Genomic DNA, 18,386 nt, shown 5'->3' with positions numbered 1-18,386 from the left:
ACTAAAACCATTCAAACATTAGAATTGTAACTGGAGGAGATCATTCAGTCCATGTGTTACTCGTTTGGTAAAACATGACAGGAGTTTCCATGAATGAAACTCCAAAGAGCATGAAGTGTGGTGTGCTGAAGAGTAGATATAAAGAACATTGCACAGGAATGGAGTTATAGTGCGTACTCAAAAAGAAATCATTTCTCAACGGTTTGTGAGGAAGGCACATTGCAAGGTCATGGTTTGGGATCGGCCTGCAGCAGGAGTAGCGATGAGAACCCTGAGCAATGCAATTCTCTAGAGGGTAACAAGCAAGTCTCTTTGCCAAGTAAGTGCTACACCTTAAAACTGTTATGAATAAAATCAACACCAATAAAATCGGTATTACCGTTACATTTTGTCCTTCGTAGATTCTGGTTTGACAAGGGTCTTAAAAGAAGCTGAGTGACCTGGCAAATCCATTTGTCGTGCATTACAATGAGGAATGGCAATGAAGTAGCAGATGAACTGAAACAAATGTGTTTTGACCTTCATACATCAGGCAGCGGGCCATCAAGATTACAAAATAGCAGGAAATGGCAGGGATTAGTTTACCTACTCACGTCAATGGCCACTGCAAACCTTCTTGTGGGTCGGTATTTTGGTGCCAGTATGATAATTTGAACCCAGCAGCAATCTGACGTGTAAATTCCTCATGGCAACATACAGGGCATTAATGGCACATCCAAATGAAAGCTAAAATAAGCCAGACATTTGTTCATGCCTGAGATGTGTACATCACGACTTAAAAAGAAAGCTTTACCTTTAGTTCTGTAAGCAGCCTCCGGAGAAAAAGCATTACGGTGATGTAAAATAACTGTCACATTGTAAATCACGCTTCTATTGAAAAGTTATTGCTGCTTTTCAAAATAATTAAATGGAGTAAACTTTTTTTTTCCCCTCATTTCTCTTTTCCCTATATGAATCTGCGTAAGCCTCAGTCTGTGTACCAAGCAGTAAGCATAAAATTAGCTTATAAAAAAAAAATAAAATTGAAAAATTATTAGGGCAATAATTCATAAATGGAAGAGCAGTAAACATGCCTGAGCGGAGATGCATTAGGGAAGACACTTTCAAAGACAGAATGAATTCCAGAGACTGCAGCAAAAAAATAACTGGGATTAGTTATGTTGATGTGAAGAAGTATGTGCCCCCTCCTGATACCCTTGATTTTTATGCATTTTGTCAAAAGGAATGCCTTCACATCTTTAGACAGAATATAATATTAGATAATGGGAAGCTGAGTGAATGTATAATATCATTTCTCAGTGGCTACTTAAGTATTATCTCTCTCTATATATATAAAAAAAAAATCCTGGAATGGAAAAGCATAGCGACAATATGTGATCTTCTCGGAAGTTCTCGAAAGACATTTTAAAGACCCGCGAGACAAAAAAGACTGGCCACGGAGCATCTCGCGGGGACCGTAAACATGAGACTTGGTGCCAAGAGATTGTCCCAGGGCCGTCTCACAGGGATGTGGAACATAAGATTCTTGCAAGACAAATAAGAGCACGGACAGCCAGCAAAACATTCAGTCATGTAAAGTCACGTGGCAGACACAGATTCTGTACTCTCAGCAAAGAAGAAAGAGCAGCGTGAAGATAAGAGACCCAAGGCGCGATATATACAGTACATATATATATATATGCAGAGAAAGGTACAGAATATGAAAGCAGTAACAGTCGAAAGTATTGTAGCGTCCCAGCCAAGCTGAAGCCTTTTTTGTTTTAAGTGACTGTGAGGTCCGATCGAGGGAGGGCAGAGTACAGCATGGCAGACTGGTAGCAGGGTGCTGATTGATGCGGTAAGGGGGAGGCGAGACCCGCAGGAGGAGGGGTTGGAGAGGGGGGTAGAAAGTTGTGTTTGGGGTTACGCAGTCGGCGATTGTTAAAGGAGAACTTTTGTAACACTTTATTACATCAGTCGCTACAGTATCAAAAAAAAAGATAGCACAAACGCAAACAAAAGGAAGTCAGAGATTTTCAAAAATGGGGTTTAACTCGCATGCATTTATTGGTTACTTTGCAATAAAAAATTATTAACTGCTGATGATGTAGATCATTTTGTCGGTGCTGAAATTCCAAACAGAGAAACCTATCCTAAATTATGGTACAAAGTCATTAAACACAAGTCTCACAGACCTCATTTAAAAGATTCAGCATTTTGGGACACGAAAGATTCCAAATATTGTTTTTACAGAAATAAAAGTGAAACAAATGAAATAGCAACAATTCAAAGAAAAAAAAATCTTACAAGTGTATATCCAGAAAACCAAACACGGGGGTTGGTGAGCGAAGCGAGCAGGGGGCGAAGAACCTAGTTAATTAATAAAATTATCCAACATCTATATTGCCCATGTGAAAAGGTAAGTGCTGCCTTAGTCTACATCCCCCCTACAATGTTTTCATTTAAAAAGGGCATTTTTAAACTAAAACAATTTCCATCCATGCTAGCATTTTCACAGCATTTGCAAAAGTATCTCCACCCACACTGAAAACAACCGAAAATACAAATGACGTAGACCAGTGCTTCCCAGCCTCGGTCCTGGGGACCCCCTGTGGCTGCAGGTTTTTGTGCCAAGCAGCCTTTGTTTTTAATTGGACTCCTGGGCTCATTAAGTGATGTGTTATTTCCCAAGTTCTGTGTTTTGGGAACGATACAGAAATTAGAAAACTAAGTTTGTTAAAAAAAAATAATAACTTACATATATTTATATTATATATATTATATATTTTTGTTCTTTTTAATTAACAATATTTTCATCTTGATTTTCATTCTACTTTTCTAGGTGTTCTAATTGTTTAATTAATCCATCATTTACTCATTAGTGGGTCTGATGCTAAAGTACTTGCGGCCTTTTGATTATTCAGTGTTGTTTGCCAGTGTGTCTGCTTTGCTCATTTTTTAATTGTACCACGAAATCAATCAATCAATCAACATTTATTTATATAGCACATATTCATACAAAAAAAGTAGCTCAAAGTGCTTTACAAAATGAATAGAAAAATAGAAGACACAATAAAAGATAAACATAAGTCAACATTAATTAACATAGAATAAGAGTAAGGTCCGATGGCCAGGGTGGACAGAAAAAACAAAAAAAAACTCCAAAGGCTGGAGAAAAAAATAAAATCTGTAGGGGTTCCAGACCAAGAGACCACCCAGTCCCCTCTGGACAATCTACCTAACATAAGTCAAACAGTCCTCTTTGTATTTAGGGTTTTCATGGAAGGACCTGATGATGATGGTCACGTAGACTTCTGGCTTTCAGTCCATCAATTTTGAAGCATCAGGATGCTTTGAGTAGGTGGTGGTGGCACAGGCCGCCACCACAAAGAAACCGGAAAATGAAACAGAAGACAGAGTAGGGGTCAGTATGGATTTTAGAGCCACTGTGAATAGTTATTATGAAGAATTGAACATACAGAGTATCAGGATTAAGTTAAAGTGAAGTTATAAAAAGGCCATGTTACAGTAATGTGTTTTCAGCAGTGTTTTAAACTGCTCTACTGTATCAGCCTGGCGAATTCCTATTGGCAGGATATTCCAGATTTGAGGTGCATAACAGCAGAAGGCCGCCTCACCACTTCTTTTAAGTTTAGCTTTTGGAATTCTAAGGAGACACGCATTTGAGGATCTGAGGTTACGATTTGGAATATAAGGTGTCAGGCATTCCGATATATAAGATGGAGCAGATTATTTAAGGCTTCATAAACCATAAGCAGAATTTTAAAGTCAATCCTGAATGACACAGGTAACCAGTGTAGTGACATCAAAACTGGAGAAATGTGTTCAGATTTTCTTTTCTTAGTTAGGATTCTAGCAGCTGCATTCTGCACTCGTTGTAAATGATTTATGTCTTTCTTGGGTAGTCCTGAGAGGAGTGCGTTACAGTAATCTAGTCTACTGAAAACAAAAGCGTGAACTAATTTCTCAGCATCTTTCAATGATATAAGAGGTCTAACTTTACTTATGTTTCTTAAGTGAAAAAATGCTGTCCTAGTGATCTGATGAATATGCGATTTAAAATTCAGATTACAGTCCACGGTTACCCCTAAATTTTTTACTTCCATTTTAACTTTTAATCCTAATGCATCAAGTTTATTTCTGATAACCTCACTGAATCCATTATTGCCAATTACTAAAATTTCAGTTTTCTCTTTATTTAGTTTGAGAAAATTACTATTCATCCATTCAGAAATACCAGTCAGACATTGTGTTAGTGTATCGAGAGAGTCGGAGTCATCGGGTGCTATTGATAAGTACAGCTGTGTGTCATCAGCATAGCTGTGGTAGCTCACGTTGTGCCCTGAGATAATCTGACCTAACGGAGGCATGTAGATTGAGAAAAGCAGCGGACCCAGGATAGAGCCTTGTGGAACACCATATCAGATATCATGTGTATCATGTGAAAGGGAAAAACTGCACAGAGACAGGGCAAAATTGATTGAAATCTGCAAAAGAGAGTTAAGCATTAAAATCTCTAACAAAATCAGAAATATTTCTAAATGTCTTATAAATGTAAAAATCACACTGCTGTGCTTTTCTGAATGTAGAGTAAAAAAAATAACCCCAGCTAATTAAAGGAGCTCAGTGCAATCAGGTGTTGTCACTGATTAGAATCTGGTTGGAACAAAAACCTGCAGCCACATTGTGACGTAGACGTTCATCTACACAGGCCGTGTGCACATCTGCAGAAAAGTCCTTGAAGGGCTGGTGACATCACAGGATTTGTCAGAAAACTGCAGCAACCAGTAAATGATTTGCCTTTTGTGCACGTATGCAGCATTGAGACGGTACAAAAAGCAGTTTAGATGCATGAGGTAAGCCGTAGAATGTAACTTTTCTTTGTCCGCTATGTGGGAATATGACTTTTATCAATGATAGATGACCAATTAGGAAATGAGATCGTAATGAGCACAAACAAATCAGAGTGTGATTCGATTCTGCATTTTCTGTTGTCCTTATTGCAACGATGATGAGCTGGCGTTTTCAGAAACTAAACGGCTCTGGAGAGCACTTTCAAAAGTCTTAATTTTTAGGGGTTAAAATTTCTGGGGTAGTTTTCACAAAAGGAGAAAACGATCTAATGAGTGTTTTTAAGTGTAGCTTGGACATAGCCTTAGTTACTCACTCCATAGGAGAGTGGTAAGGGGAGACCTCTGCTATTCAAGAGAAACATTAGGATGATCCCCAAGTCTTTTGGACTAATGACAGACACGTCAAAAGTAGAACTCGTTTTGTACAACACCGATCCCATTATGTCTCGTGTTGGACAGTAAGAACATGAGACCTCCAGTAAAATGTGGAGGAGCTAGTGAGGTAGAGTGGTGTTGCTTTGAAGACTTGACATTATTGAAGGAACCATAAAGTGTGAATTTGACCAAAATAATCTTGAGGAGAAACTAAAGCATCATTGGTTTATGAAGTAGGACAAAGAGCCAAAACACAAAAGCAAGCTTAGAAGTGAATGGCACAGATTCTTTGTAGTGGCCCGTCAAAGCCAGTAGAGATGCTGAAGCGAACAGTTCAAACTTGGAAACCTACCAATGAATTTGAGCTAAAGCAAAGAAGAGTGGGCTTCAGTTCCTCAACAGAGATGTAAAGACTGATATAAAATTATAACAAGTGTGTAGTTGCAGTTTATTGCTATTAAAAGTTTGCAACCAATTATTGAAACTATGGGGACAATTGATTTTTCACATGGGCAGTAGAGATGATGGATAACTTTGTTCCTTGAATGAAGCAAATCCTGATTTAAAAACTGTATTGTGTGTTCACTCAGGTTTCCTTCCTCTAATATTGCATTTTGTTTAAAGGGCTAAGGCCATTCACTGCGTAAATATGCAACAACATGGGCTAGTAGGAAGGGGCAAACACTGTTTTTCACAACCCTGTACACCCTGTGGCACCTTCATACCAAGAGCCTGTTTGGAAAAAAACCTTTTGTTGAGAGCAACTGACGTCCTGGACTTTGAAGAATGGCATTGGCACTTTGGTGGCCATAGCTCTCAATCCAAGTACTTGCCATTGAAAGCAGCATGAGAGAGGGAAAAAAAGCAGTTGTCTAATGTAAAATAAACTGACGGGCAGCACTAACTTGAACTTTTGCCAGTTTATTATATTCATTGTTCCACAAGGCCTCCGTATTTCAGAGCCAGGCGATCAGATTTCTTCATACGGCTCTGTTGTACATCCTGCGTCTCGTGGGCATGTTGTAATGCTAATCAGTTTTTCATGTTTTGTTTCAAGTTGCTGGGTCCGACTTCAGTTTGCTTTTATTTTCTGTTCTTGTTTATTTTTGAAGTGTCTTGCAGTGCTGCCAACTGAGAAACGTACTACTATGTATACTTTAAAAATATTTTCCTTAATGGCAGTCATTTTTTCAGTTTTATCGTCATTACTAATAGTAGCACTTGGTCTCTGGTCCTTGAAGCAGAGCCTTTCAAGTACCTCTCATGAAACACAGCACTCCAGGTCACTCCACCGAGGATGCTGCAGCTCTCTTCCTGAAATACGTACCTCTTGCTCAATGGTACCTTGTTTTCTAATCCTCAGTGTCGTGCAGGCCATGCTGCTGCTCACTGTGCAAAGGGGCCAGATCTCAATATAGTGGTGAAGGACGAGCCCACCTCCAGTTCTTTCATCTTGTAAGACTTTAGGTTGTGCTCAGAGTGTATAACGGCTGATTACAATTAAAATGATCAGTCGGCCAGTGTAATGTGCTTCACCGTCAGCAGACTTCACCACAGTCCTTTTCAAGGCAGTGGTTCCGCGTGCCCATGCCACTGTGCTTTACCTGTTAGCCGCGACTGGGTCACCACCTGCCCTGAGAATGCAAATCCCAATTCCATTGGCTACACGTCCAATTCGTGGGGAAACCTACAGGTGCATGTCAACAAATTAGAATATCATTAAAAAGTTCATGTTCAATTCAAAAAGTGAAACTCGTATAGATTCATTACAGACAGAATGATATATTTCAAGCATTTATTTCTTTTCATTTTGCTGATTATAGCCTACAGGTAATGAAAACTCAAAATTCAGTATCAGAGAAAATTAGAATATTACATTAGACCAATTAAAAAATGATTTTTAATACAGAAATTTGGGCCTACTGAAACGTCTGTCCATGTACGCACTCAGTGCTTGGTCGGGGCTCCTTTTGCATGTACTGCATCAAAGCATGGAGCCGATCAGCCTGTGGCACTGCCGAGGTGTTCTGCAAGTCCAGGATGCTTTGATCGCGGCCTTCAGCTCGTCTGCATTGTTAGGACTGCTGTCTCTTATCTTCCTCTTGACAAATGGAGTTTAGGTCAGGTGAGTTTGCTGGCCAGTCAAGCACAGTGATACATACCAAGGTCATTAAACCAGGTATTGGTACTTTTTGGCAGCTTGTCAGCAGAGGGAAGCATGAAGTGCTCTAAAATGTCCTGGTAGATGTCTGGCTGCGCTGACTTTGAACTTAATAAAACACAATGGACCAGCACCAGCAGATGACATGGCTCCCCAAATCATCACTGACTATGGAAACTTCACACCGCACCTCAAACAACTTGGATTCTGTGCCTTTCCACTCTTCCTCCAGATTCTTGATTTCCAAATGAAATGAAAAATTGACTTTCATCTGAAAAGAGGACTTTGGACCACTGAGCTGTGAACAGTCCAGTCTGTTTTCACCTTAGCCCAGGTAAGAAGCTTCTGACGTTGTCTTTGGTTCAGGAATGGCTTGACACAAGGAATGCTGTGACAGTTGTAGCCCACGTCCTGCATGTGTACGTCCTTCATTAATATTCTTGGATACAGCACTCTGAGAACAGCCAGCTTCTTTAGCAGTGACCTTTTGTGGCTGTCTTCTGGACAACTGTCAGGTCACCAGTCTTCCCCATGATTGTGTGGCCTACTGGACCAGACTGAGAGACCATTTCAAGGCTCAGGCTGACTGGAGTGGGACAACATGAGGCTACAATATTGAACTTTTACACAATATTCTAATTTTCTGAGATACTGAATTTTGGGTTTTCATTAGCTATAAGCCATAATCAGCATTGAAATATATCACTCTGTGTGTAGTGAATCTATATAATATAGGAGTTTCACTTTTTCAATTGAATTTCTGAAATAAATGAACTTTTTTAATGATACTCTACAGTAGTTTATTGAAATGCACCTGTATGTGTATCACAGCATAAGCTCTTGATTGAGACCAAGATTAAAGTTTGTGGCCCAGTTGTTTGAGAGTTTTTGGATTACAGACTGGGCACCGTTGGCTTGTGATATGCAGTAGATATGGAGATCGAGATTAATATTAACTACAGAACCCTTAACAAACAGAAGATGAAAAGAACTGGTACTCCTCCTGATGTCCGTGCCCATGCTGTTCGGTTTCAGGTTGATTGTTTTTATCTTTGGCTCAATTAGATTCTTTCTTTATTTAACCTTATTGTTGTCTCTAGAATATTATTTAGTTTGTTCTTGTTTAATATTGTAGTGTTTATTATTTTGCTGTTTTGTATTATGATACTATTATCTCTATTATTGTTTTTTTGCTGCCCTTTCCCCTTCATGTTGAGCCTAAAGGGGCAGGGCCACCTAGTTACTCGGCTCCCAGCAGTATAAATGGAGAAGCTGTCTTTGATTCACGTACTTCTTATCTTATATTCTAGATTTTAGCTTTGTTTGCTCTTAGGTGTGTCTTTTCACAGAACTGTTTTTGCTCTTACGTATTGCTTGTCTTGTTTGTTGTAATCAATTTTCATTCTTTTAAGAAATAATCAAGTATAAAGAAACTTTTCCTGTGTTGTTGCAGGACAACAGGTTTGTGATTTCCCTGTCCTCCTTTCTGGACATTTTAGAAACATACATTTTAAATAACATAAGCCCCATTTTTGGCAAAGCCTGTCCTTTGAGTTTGGAGTTAGGCTGCCTGTGATAGGGCTAATCCAGTGGATATAGGGCAGCTCTGGCTTTTATATAGTGATTTTTTTTTTAGGTTTATACCCATATTTCAGATTTGTTGTGGCAGGTCTCAAAACACTGACTTCCCTGTGACATCTCGGGTGTCATGCTATTCAGATGCTGGAAATGTGGACATATAAACAACAAAGCTGCTGGCTTAAAACTGTGTTTGGGTTTACTGGATAAGAAAATAATCTAAAGCCAGTGTTTACACGACAGTAGAGCCAACGTAATGCAGTTTAACCAGAGCTGCTTAGGGCCTCTTGAGCTGCTCTGTTCCTTTTCCTTTTTTTAACCATCTCTGGCGACGTGACATGATGCTGCCATAATCATGTTGTATACCCCCATTGTGGTACTGGGGAGGCAGGATGAAAGTGTGAAGTCTGTTGTGTTAACAGTAATGGACTCTTAATGTGTGCCCTTTCTTGTAACGCTGCACTTTGTCATTCAGTTCTGTTCATTCATTCACTCACCTTTTATTTTGTGTAGCACCTTTATCAACCAGCCATGTCACATTGTGTGTAAGACAGCAAATTAAAAAGCCACACCATGCAACACAAGATAACAAGGAGGATGACATTGTAATTGAAATTGAACATGAATCACAGTGTTGAGTCATTCCTTTAGACATTAAAGTCCTATAGCAGACAACTTTGTGTGTCTGTGTTTTTCAGCTGCTATTTGAAAATTATTGATCAATCCTCCCATTTACATTCTCATGGGCCTGACAAAATAGATGTTTATACTCCATGTCATTGTTTCCAAATGGAAATGGTGGACCTGTGGTTTTAATAATTACTCATTTTTGTGTTTGTGTTTTGGTTTTTTTTTTTTTTTACATAGAAAATGTATCCATCAATATAAAATGTATTTTTGGGCCATCAAGGCAAGAATGAAGGTTATGTTGAGACTACAGTAAGGGAGTTGCACTTGAAGTTTCAAGGCTTCAGTTTTAATTTTCCCATTTTTCTTACTGTGCTGAACCTCTACCTCATGTAGATGTAGAAGATCTTTTAGTTAGAGTCCTACAGAAATGTAAGAGGAAGCATGTACTGACCCGGAAGGTCTGGAAAGTAAATGAGGACAGCGTGAGAAATAAACTTGATACAAAAGCAAATGACGTTTCAGAGTTCAGGTGCGAGTGGGGAGCATTGAAGAACGTCTGGTTGAAAACAACAGAAGAAGACTGCAGTTGAACAATGAGACCACCAGGACACAAGGAGAACATGGCGTTAGAATACTGAGGCAACGGCCTCTGAGGAGAGGAGGACATGCAATAAGGAATGGTAATAAACAAATGAGGAGGTGAAAAGGGCAACTTATAAGGAAGCAAATCGAAAACATATGAATTAACTTCAGCCGACCTAATTCATGGTGTTCAAAAGAAATATACTGATTAACTTCATAAAGTAGAAGTACTTTGTAAACAAGAATAGCTGCATCACATATTTCAAATATTAAAATGCATGCTTCAATTGAAATGCTTAAAGTCGAACTAGTCTTGATTGTAATAAAAATTGATCATTTGTCTCCCTCCGATGGAGGCCGTAGAGGGCCACATACCTCGTAAACGTCCTATTGGTAATCACTGACCTTGAAATACTCTAAAAATATACCACACATGCTTATGCTTGAATTGTGTCATTTTTAACCTTCTAGGTGTGACTCTTAGAGTGCTAAGACCACCATTAATGACTCAAATATCAAAAATATACTCATATGCATGAAGAGCCACCTCAAAATAGCATTAAACAATACTCTGCATTCCTATATTTGGAGTACCTATTTCTTTGTAAAGTTTTTTTGAAAAGGAATACCTTTGACCCCTTGTATTCTATTAGGGGGCAAACTCTTGGGGCCGGTTGATGTGGCTTGTACAACTTCTAATCCTTATTTTAATTTTTGCTGAAGACACCTGTTTGTTTACTCTTTATCAGAATGATATAATTTTGTACACAAAATAAGGTCCAAAATTGGACAAAGAAAACTTTTTTGGGGTCACCTCAAGTGCTGCTGGAGTTGGTGTCAGGGTCACAGTTGAGATCATGCAGCCTCGGAGCCAAAAAGGTGCCATATGTGCCCAGCATTAACCCTTAATGTCTAGCAGCCATCTGCTTTTCTTGGGTCAAAATGTCAACATTGGGCTTCCATTCAAGCTGGCAGGTACTGCATATCATTTTGTAAGTTAATAATAATAATGCATTTTATTTATAGGGCACTTTACATTAGCAGTAAATCTCAAAGTGCTACATAAAAGTTTAAACAAAGGCAACACAAAATAAAAACAGATAAAACAGCAATAATTATAGCATTCTTGTTAAAAACGCTTTCCTAAATAGAAGTGTCTTCAGCTGTTTTTGAAAACAGCCCACAGTCTGCTCTATGGTAGGACATTCGAGTTACTGAAAACATTGTCCCTTTAGTAGAGTGAAGGTGAAGAACAGCTCCACACTGGAGAGAAAAGTGCCAGGGATGGGGAAAATGAACTGTGCAACTGGACTGGAAACACTGAAGCTGAAAATTACAAAAGCCCATAGTGGTGGAATCAGGCCTGACCATTAAAATGGCCTGAGCAGTAGGATTGTTTTTGAGAACTGTGTAAACCAAATTGTCCGGTCTTATTCTGAAATGGAGTCCGTTACACCTCTACTAGAGCAGGCCTTAGGTGTGGCATGAAGCTGATTTGTGATTAGATCAACATTCTTCTTTACAAATGTCACACCGTGATTATCTACTGGTACTCCTGGGATGGGGTCTTGTATCAAAGTACTTGGGGAGAATGAGAAGGTAGATTCAATCAAGACATTGTAAATCATTAGCAATAAAACTGCTTAGAATGGGTCAGTAGTTTATAGACGATTATGTCTCCAGGGACCAAGGCGTTCGGCGTCTGAAAGCTCCAACGTCTACAGGCAAGTGATGTGTCAAACACAGATGATACTTAATTAGCAGTGCGACATGTAAGCCACAGGTCTGAGGCAAGTAGTGCATGAATCACACTGTCCTTGAAAACATACGGCTGCCATTTCAGTCTCGTCACAGACTCCCTGTGTGACGATAGGAAAGACGATTCCACTGCCAGTGCTCATATTTTACAAACGTGATTTGTAATACTTAAATAAGTGCACGTAAAATAAAGTGACGTTTCTTTGAGCTTCAGTGGGTGCTAACCTCGGGACTGAAATTCCAAACCCAGTATCTCATTTGTCCTCTGTTATCTAAAGTGTGATCCCAGGCTTGTCTTACATGGTCCTGAAGCAGTGATAAAATGGACTTGCCTTAGTCTAATTAAATTAATTGTATGTGTTCTAATTTCACATACCACTGTATAACTATTATGATCTTTTACATTCGGTTTATTTAGTGTATTATATAAAAATAACAACCAGCCTTTATTAGTTTTGTCCATCATATATTTTAACAGATTAAGAAATTTATTTTATGAAGAATGTGTGGATGTAGGGAATAAACCTGAGGTAGGAGTGCCATCTGTTGGTTAAAATTAGAATTGCCTCTATGAAAGGTTTTTTTTTTTTTTCTTCTTCAAGAGAACACATATGGTGGAAAGCAAAATACAGGGAGGATGAGATAATACGGGTTATTTTTGTTATATGTTCACAGAATTTGTATTCTAGATGTAAAGATTAATATGAGACTACAGTACATTGATTTCTGGGCACAGTTTTCACTTGAATATAAGAAACATTGGAAAAAATCACATATGTTGTATTGCTTCAGAGTGTAGCTTCCATTATTCAGGTCTAATATTATTATTCAGGGATAAGAGCCTGAAGGCCAAATCCAAAAATGCACGGGTACACTTACTCTACCTATAACATTTTTATTTTAAAGAAACCATCCATCCTACTAATTTTAGTTCCAGTACCTTTTATTTCTGTCCTACCATATCCTAATCTTTAAACTCAAATATATCTAAAATTTTACAATTTATTTATAAATTTGATACCAAGTAGGGCCCTTTCCAAAGAAAATTGTCCCCTACTGATCAAATTCCAATACTTCAAACTGTACTTACTTTAGATATTAATTTTCTTTAATTAATAGATGTTCAGAGGACACCAACAGCAGATCACAAGAACTATATTCCAAGTAATAAGACCATACTCATAATTCCAATTCTAAAAAAAATTGTTTTTGAAAACTAGGGATCAGGTTCTTTTTTTTTTTTATAAAAATGATCCTGTCCCATCCTGTACTATCCCTGGTAGCCAAATATTAGGACTCCTAAACAATAAACCCTAAAAAAACATATAACATGACACACAATATTAACTCTTTCAGGGTGGATGTCGACTTTTGTCGAAAGAAGGGGTTGACGGAGTTAATCAACTGTAAATGGTGACCAGATCCACTGTTATGTTTTAGTTGGACTCTTTGCTAGAAGGAAAGTTAGCTTCCCTGAGAGAAGGAAACACCAGCGAAAATGGCATCGACATCTGCCGAGAGATCAAAGTGAATGGGTAATGCAAAATACTCCATGGACGACGTTTCGCATCGCAGACTCTGAACGGTCAGACTTCAATTTTGTGATCGAAAACAAATGTGAGATACCAGCATCAGCTGATTGGTCCCCAGATGATTGTGTAGCCAACGTACCTACGGTAACAATGACGAGAGGTACAAAGCAAATTGCGATGCACTGCGACCATCTGAGCCATGCGGAGACAGCCTGGCAGCAGGACATTCCTGCCGAACTGGTAGCCACACCACGCAGCAACAGACATTTTATGTTGACTTCTGTGTGAAACCCAAGCTTTGTGTACTTTTTGGAAAACTGTGTTTTTCGAAACAAAATATTCAGCCCTTAAAGAGTTAACATCAGGGACCTGAGTAATAAATGTACGTATTTTTAACCTCAGGGCCCTGTTTTAGAGAGGTTAAGATTAGTGCCATAATTGACGCTCCCTCACCATGCAGGTGACTGGGTTGCTATCAGGTCACTGGTTAGCATCAGTATCTCGCATCCATATAGCAGAACAAGAAGCACCAGGACTCTATAAAGACTTAGACCTTGGTCCTATTGCAGAAATATCGGGAGCGCACCTAACCCTTTCCAACGACCTCATGACCCCCCGTGCTCTCTCAATCCATCTACTGACTTCACTAGAAGAGTCACCACAGACATGGATGGCACTGCCGAGGTAAGTAAACCTCTCGATGAGGTTGACGTTCTCTCCACAGACAGACACACTGCTGATGGCCGTGCCCAAGAGGTTATTAAAGACCTGGATGTTGGTTTTTATCAGGAACCTCGTAAGCCAAGACACTCAGACTCCTCACTCAGTCTCTTGAGAGCCCTGATTAGATCCTCTGTTGACTCTCTGAAGATCACAGCAACATCAGCAAATTCAAGATCAGTGAATCTCTCTTCACCAACAGATGCCCCACAGCTGCTGGACCCGACGCTCTTGGCCAGCACCCAGTCCATGCAAGCATTGAACAGAATAGGATCAGAACACACCGCTGATGAACCCCAGAATCAACTGGGAAAACATAGAGGGTCTGCCTAGACTCTGCACAGCACTCACAGTACCAGTTTACAGGCCGGCCATGAAATCCAGCAACTTAGGGGGGATCCTGCAAAGTCTCAGGATGGTCCCCACAGGGGAGCTTGATCAACCAAGTCGAACACTTTACAGAAATCGACAAAGGCTGCAGAAAAACTCTGAAAATATTCGCCTTTGCGCTCCATAAGAACTCTTAGTGCCAGGATGTGGTTGATGGTAGACTTCTTAGGCATAAAACCAGACTGCTTACTGTTCTTGAGGCTGATCCTCCAATTAGCTGTGAACCACCCAATCTCACTGGGATTGCACAGGTGGTGAACCAGATGAGGGTAGGAAAGACTGCAGGGATCTGTGGTATCCGGCGTGAGCTTCTCTAAGCTGGTGGTAAGGCTGTCCTCCTGGCATTGCAAGCAATCTTTATTCCATTTGGGAGATGGATGCCATCACAACTGATTGGAAAATGGGACTTGTCATCTGAAAGAGAAGGGTGATCGCCTGGATTGTGGCTAGTAGTAATTAAGGCTTGTGCTTGGGACATAAAATTTCTTTTATTTCTCTCTCTCTTTGCCAATAAATAAATTTTTTGGTATGTTTGGATTTTGTTGGCCTTCAGGGCCATAAGACTGCTCTGTTAGTGGAAGCTGTTTTTTCCTTATATATAACATATGAATATTTATATCTGTCTGTGTGTACATACATACATACCATCTGTACATGTGTATATGTGCATTGGACATACATACTGTACATATGCACATATACACAGAATCTATGTGTGTGTATATAGTCAGTCAGTCAGTTTCCAACCCGCGATATCCTAACACAGGGTCACGGGGGTCCGCTGGAGCCAATCCCAGCTTGCACAAGGTGCAAGGCAGGAACAAATCCCGGGCAGGTCGCCAGCCCACCGAGGGCACACACACACACACACCAAGCACACACTAGGGACAATTTAGGATCACCAGTACACCTAACCTGCATGTCTTTGTACTGTGGGAGGAAACCCACGCAGACACGGGGAGAACATGCAAACTCCACGCAGGGAGGACCTGGGAAGCGAACCGAGGTCTCCTTACTGTGAGGTAGCAGCGCCCACATGTGTGTGTGTGTATATATATATATGTATGTATATGTGTGTATATATATATGTATGTATGTGTGTGTATATATGTATACAGTATATGTGTGTGTGTATATATATATATATATATATATATATATATATATATACATATATATACATACACACACATAGACTAGCCATGTGCGCCCAACTACGTTGCGCGTGTTAAAGTTGTCTGTGAAGGGCTACCTGTTTAAATGCGGCTGCCAGTCATGAACTGGGTTCTTCGTCGCACAGCATTATGATTTTTTATAAGGGAATCAAAATTACAAAAGAAAACCCTTGGACATTGATTCGATAGGAACGGCCCACTCAGAATCACTGTCCAAATTGTAATTATGTGGTGGTGTAGGAGCATTTCTGCTTCTGACCATTCACTGTCCGCCTCGTTTTCACGACGCTATCGTTTCCTCTCCCTAGGTCTACTCAACCTTTCTCCAATCTCGCAGGTTGCTTTGTGGCAATCCAAAGAGTAAGACAATATACACGGAGCAATGGTTATAAAAGGGGGTTACATGGGTATCCAGGCTCTTTAAAGCATAAATAGGGATCACTTCACTGACATGTGAGCAAGCCACAATACAACTGTGAGACGCGCAGCACTCGCCGGCTACAACGTAACAATAATAACTTCCGGAACATGCTGTTACGTTGTCATTCATTTTACCCCCACTGTCTTTCTTTCATTCATATGTTACATAGGCACGTACCTTTTATCTTCGGCAATCTCATTCTCTAACCAGGCCTCAGGAGCTAACCAGCGTAACACTGTCCACCACCCCTTTCTTTATTCCGGCACATTGTTGACATCCGTGAGTAACAACAACGTACTAAACTGGAAGGTGGTCTACGCATGCATGGAATTTGTGGACAAACAAAGATCAAGATCTAAATGAAGACCTCTTTAGTTAATTTAAAGCACAACAATTTGTTTAGTTTGAATGTCTGTGTTTTGAGGTGTGACTGGCGTACTACAGTCTTCAGTAGTATAAGCCGGGAGGAGATTCTTAATGCAATGCCTATATTTTAGCTGTCTCTCTACTGCCATCTAGTGCTGCTTCTTCTAATTCATTCGCGGACAAGCAAAGATCAAGATCCAAATGAAGATTATATATAGAGGTATGTGTGTATATATATATATATATATATATATATATATATATATATATATATATATTTATATATATAATATATATTTATATATATATGTGTATATGTATATATATGTATATGTGTTTGTGTGTGTATATATATATACATATATATATATACATACAACCCTGGTATGCAGAAAAGCATCTATGAACAAAAAAACATCAAACCTTGAAGCAGGTGGGCTACAGCAGCAGGACACCACACCGGGTGCCACTCCTGTCAGCTAAGAACAGGCAACTGAGGCCACAATTCACACGGGCTTACCAAGATTGGACAATAAAAGATTAGAAAAATGTTGTCTGGTCTGATGAGTCTCTTGATTTCTTTTGCGACATTCGGCTACTTTCTTGAAGTTGAGGAGTTCTTCTTTAGTCTGCTTTACTTTCTCTTTTGATGTATAAAATGAGAGTGGATGGTAAACTAATTGTAATGCTACATCAAGATAATTTTGTTTCAAGGATCTTCTTATTGTCATTCCAACATCCAAGTGTAGAAATAAAATTTGGTACTCGGATGTCCCGATAATTAAACAGTGTCTGTGATAACCCCATTTAAAAGAAAACTGCATAATAAAAAGTAGCCCCTTAACCACATAGACTTTGTGATAAAAGTACAACAGATATGTAATAAATAATGTTTCAAAATAAAAAAGAACACAATCTGATACGTTTTCTTTTGGTTATGTCAGTAGGGTTTCTTTATTTAGCAGAAACAACAATTTATTTCTTGTATAGCCCAGAGATCACACCGGGAAAGACTCGATCGGCTTTAACAGCCCCTCTGCCTCTGCCTTGACTCTCTAAGAAGTCATGAAAAAACTCACAAAAAATCTTGTAGGAAAAAAAGATGGAAGAAATCTTGGGAAAGGTTTCAGTGAGAGAGACCCACTTCTAGTTCAGTGTACTTGGTGTCAAAAAATGATTTAAACACAACACAAAAAACAGAACACAAGTAATCCTCTTCACAAAGCTTGATGGCCAATCTGTCGTGGTGACCTCAGAAGAATAACACAAAAGTATTGTACAGGCACCCATGCCTATTCTACTATTCCTATAGTAACCTGAATATTAATATATGTTTGTATTTTTATAAGTCCTCCAGCATATATGTAACAGCATTGTCAGATCTAGGTATTCCTGTTCAGAATGCTACCCATGCTTCTGTCGCGTTCACAGAAAGACCTCTTGGCCATCGCTCATTCTTCACCTCTGACCACTTGCTGTATGTTTGATTAGAATCTGTAATTTCTGATGATGGCATTGTAATGATTTAAGAGAATGTGGCATATAAACAGGGCATTTTCAGTTCTTTCAGTAATTAATGATGTTGATGCTGAATTGCTCACAAACATTAAAAGGCACAGCTTTGTGTGGGTGTGTGTCTTCTACTTTTGACCAAAATGATATTTTTCCTAGTCATTATCGTGGTTCACTTTGGTTTTCAATTCTAGACATATTTGTGTATAATGTACTCTTTCTTATGTTGTTCCTTTGATTATTTCTAAAACTAGCAGCGATTTTAAAGATCAGTCCTTCCTTGTGTCCAGATTATCATAACAGCTGTGCTTTGCTTCCACATTAATAATGTGT

At 39.2% G+C, this 18,386-nt stretch overlaps 1 protein-coding gene across 1 annotated transcript in view; it reads left to right on the top strand.

The window, feature by feature from the left end:
• Nucleotides 1-18,386, top strand: part of LOC120516136 (E3 ubiquitin-protein ligase znrf2-like) — a 183,039-nt gene that overhangs the window by 152,478 nt on the left and 12,175 nt on the right. The window lies entirely within an intron of this gene.

Source organism: Polypterus senegalus, chromosome 15 (assembly GCF_016835505.1).
Source record: "Polypterus senegalus isolate Bchr_013 chromosome 15, ASM1683550v1, whole genome shotgun sequence".
NCBI classification, from domain to species: Eukaryota; Metazoa; Chordata; class Cladistia; order Polypteriformes; family Polypteridae; genus Polypterus; species Polypterus senegalus.
The sequence above is the reverse complement of the archived record's forward strand: the minus strand, read 5'-3'. Positions and strand labels throughout refer to the sequence as shown.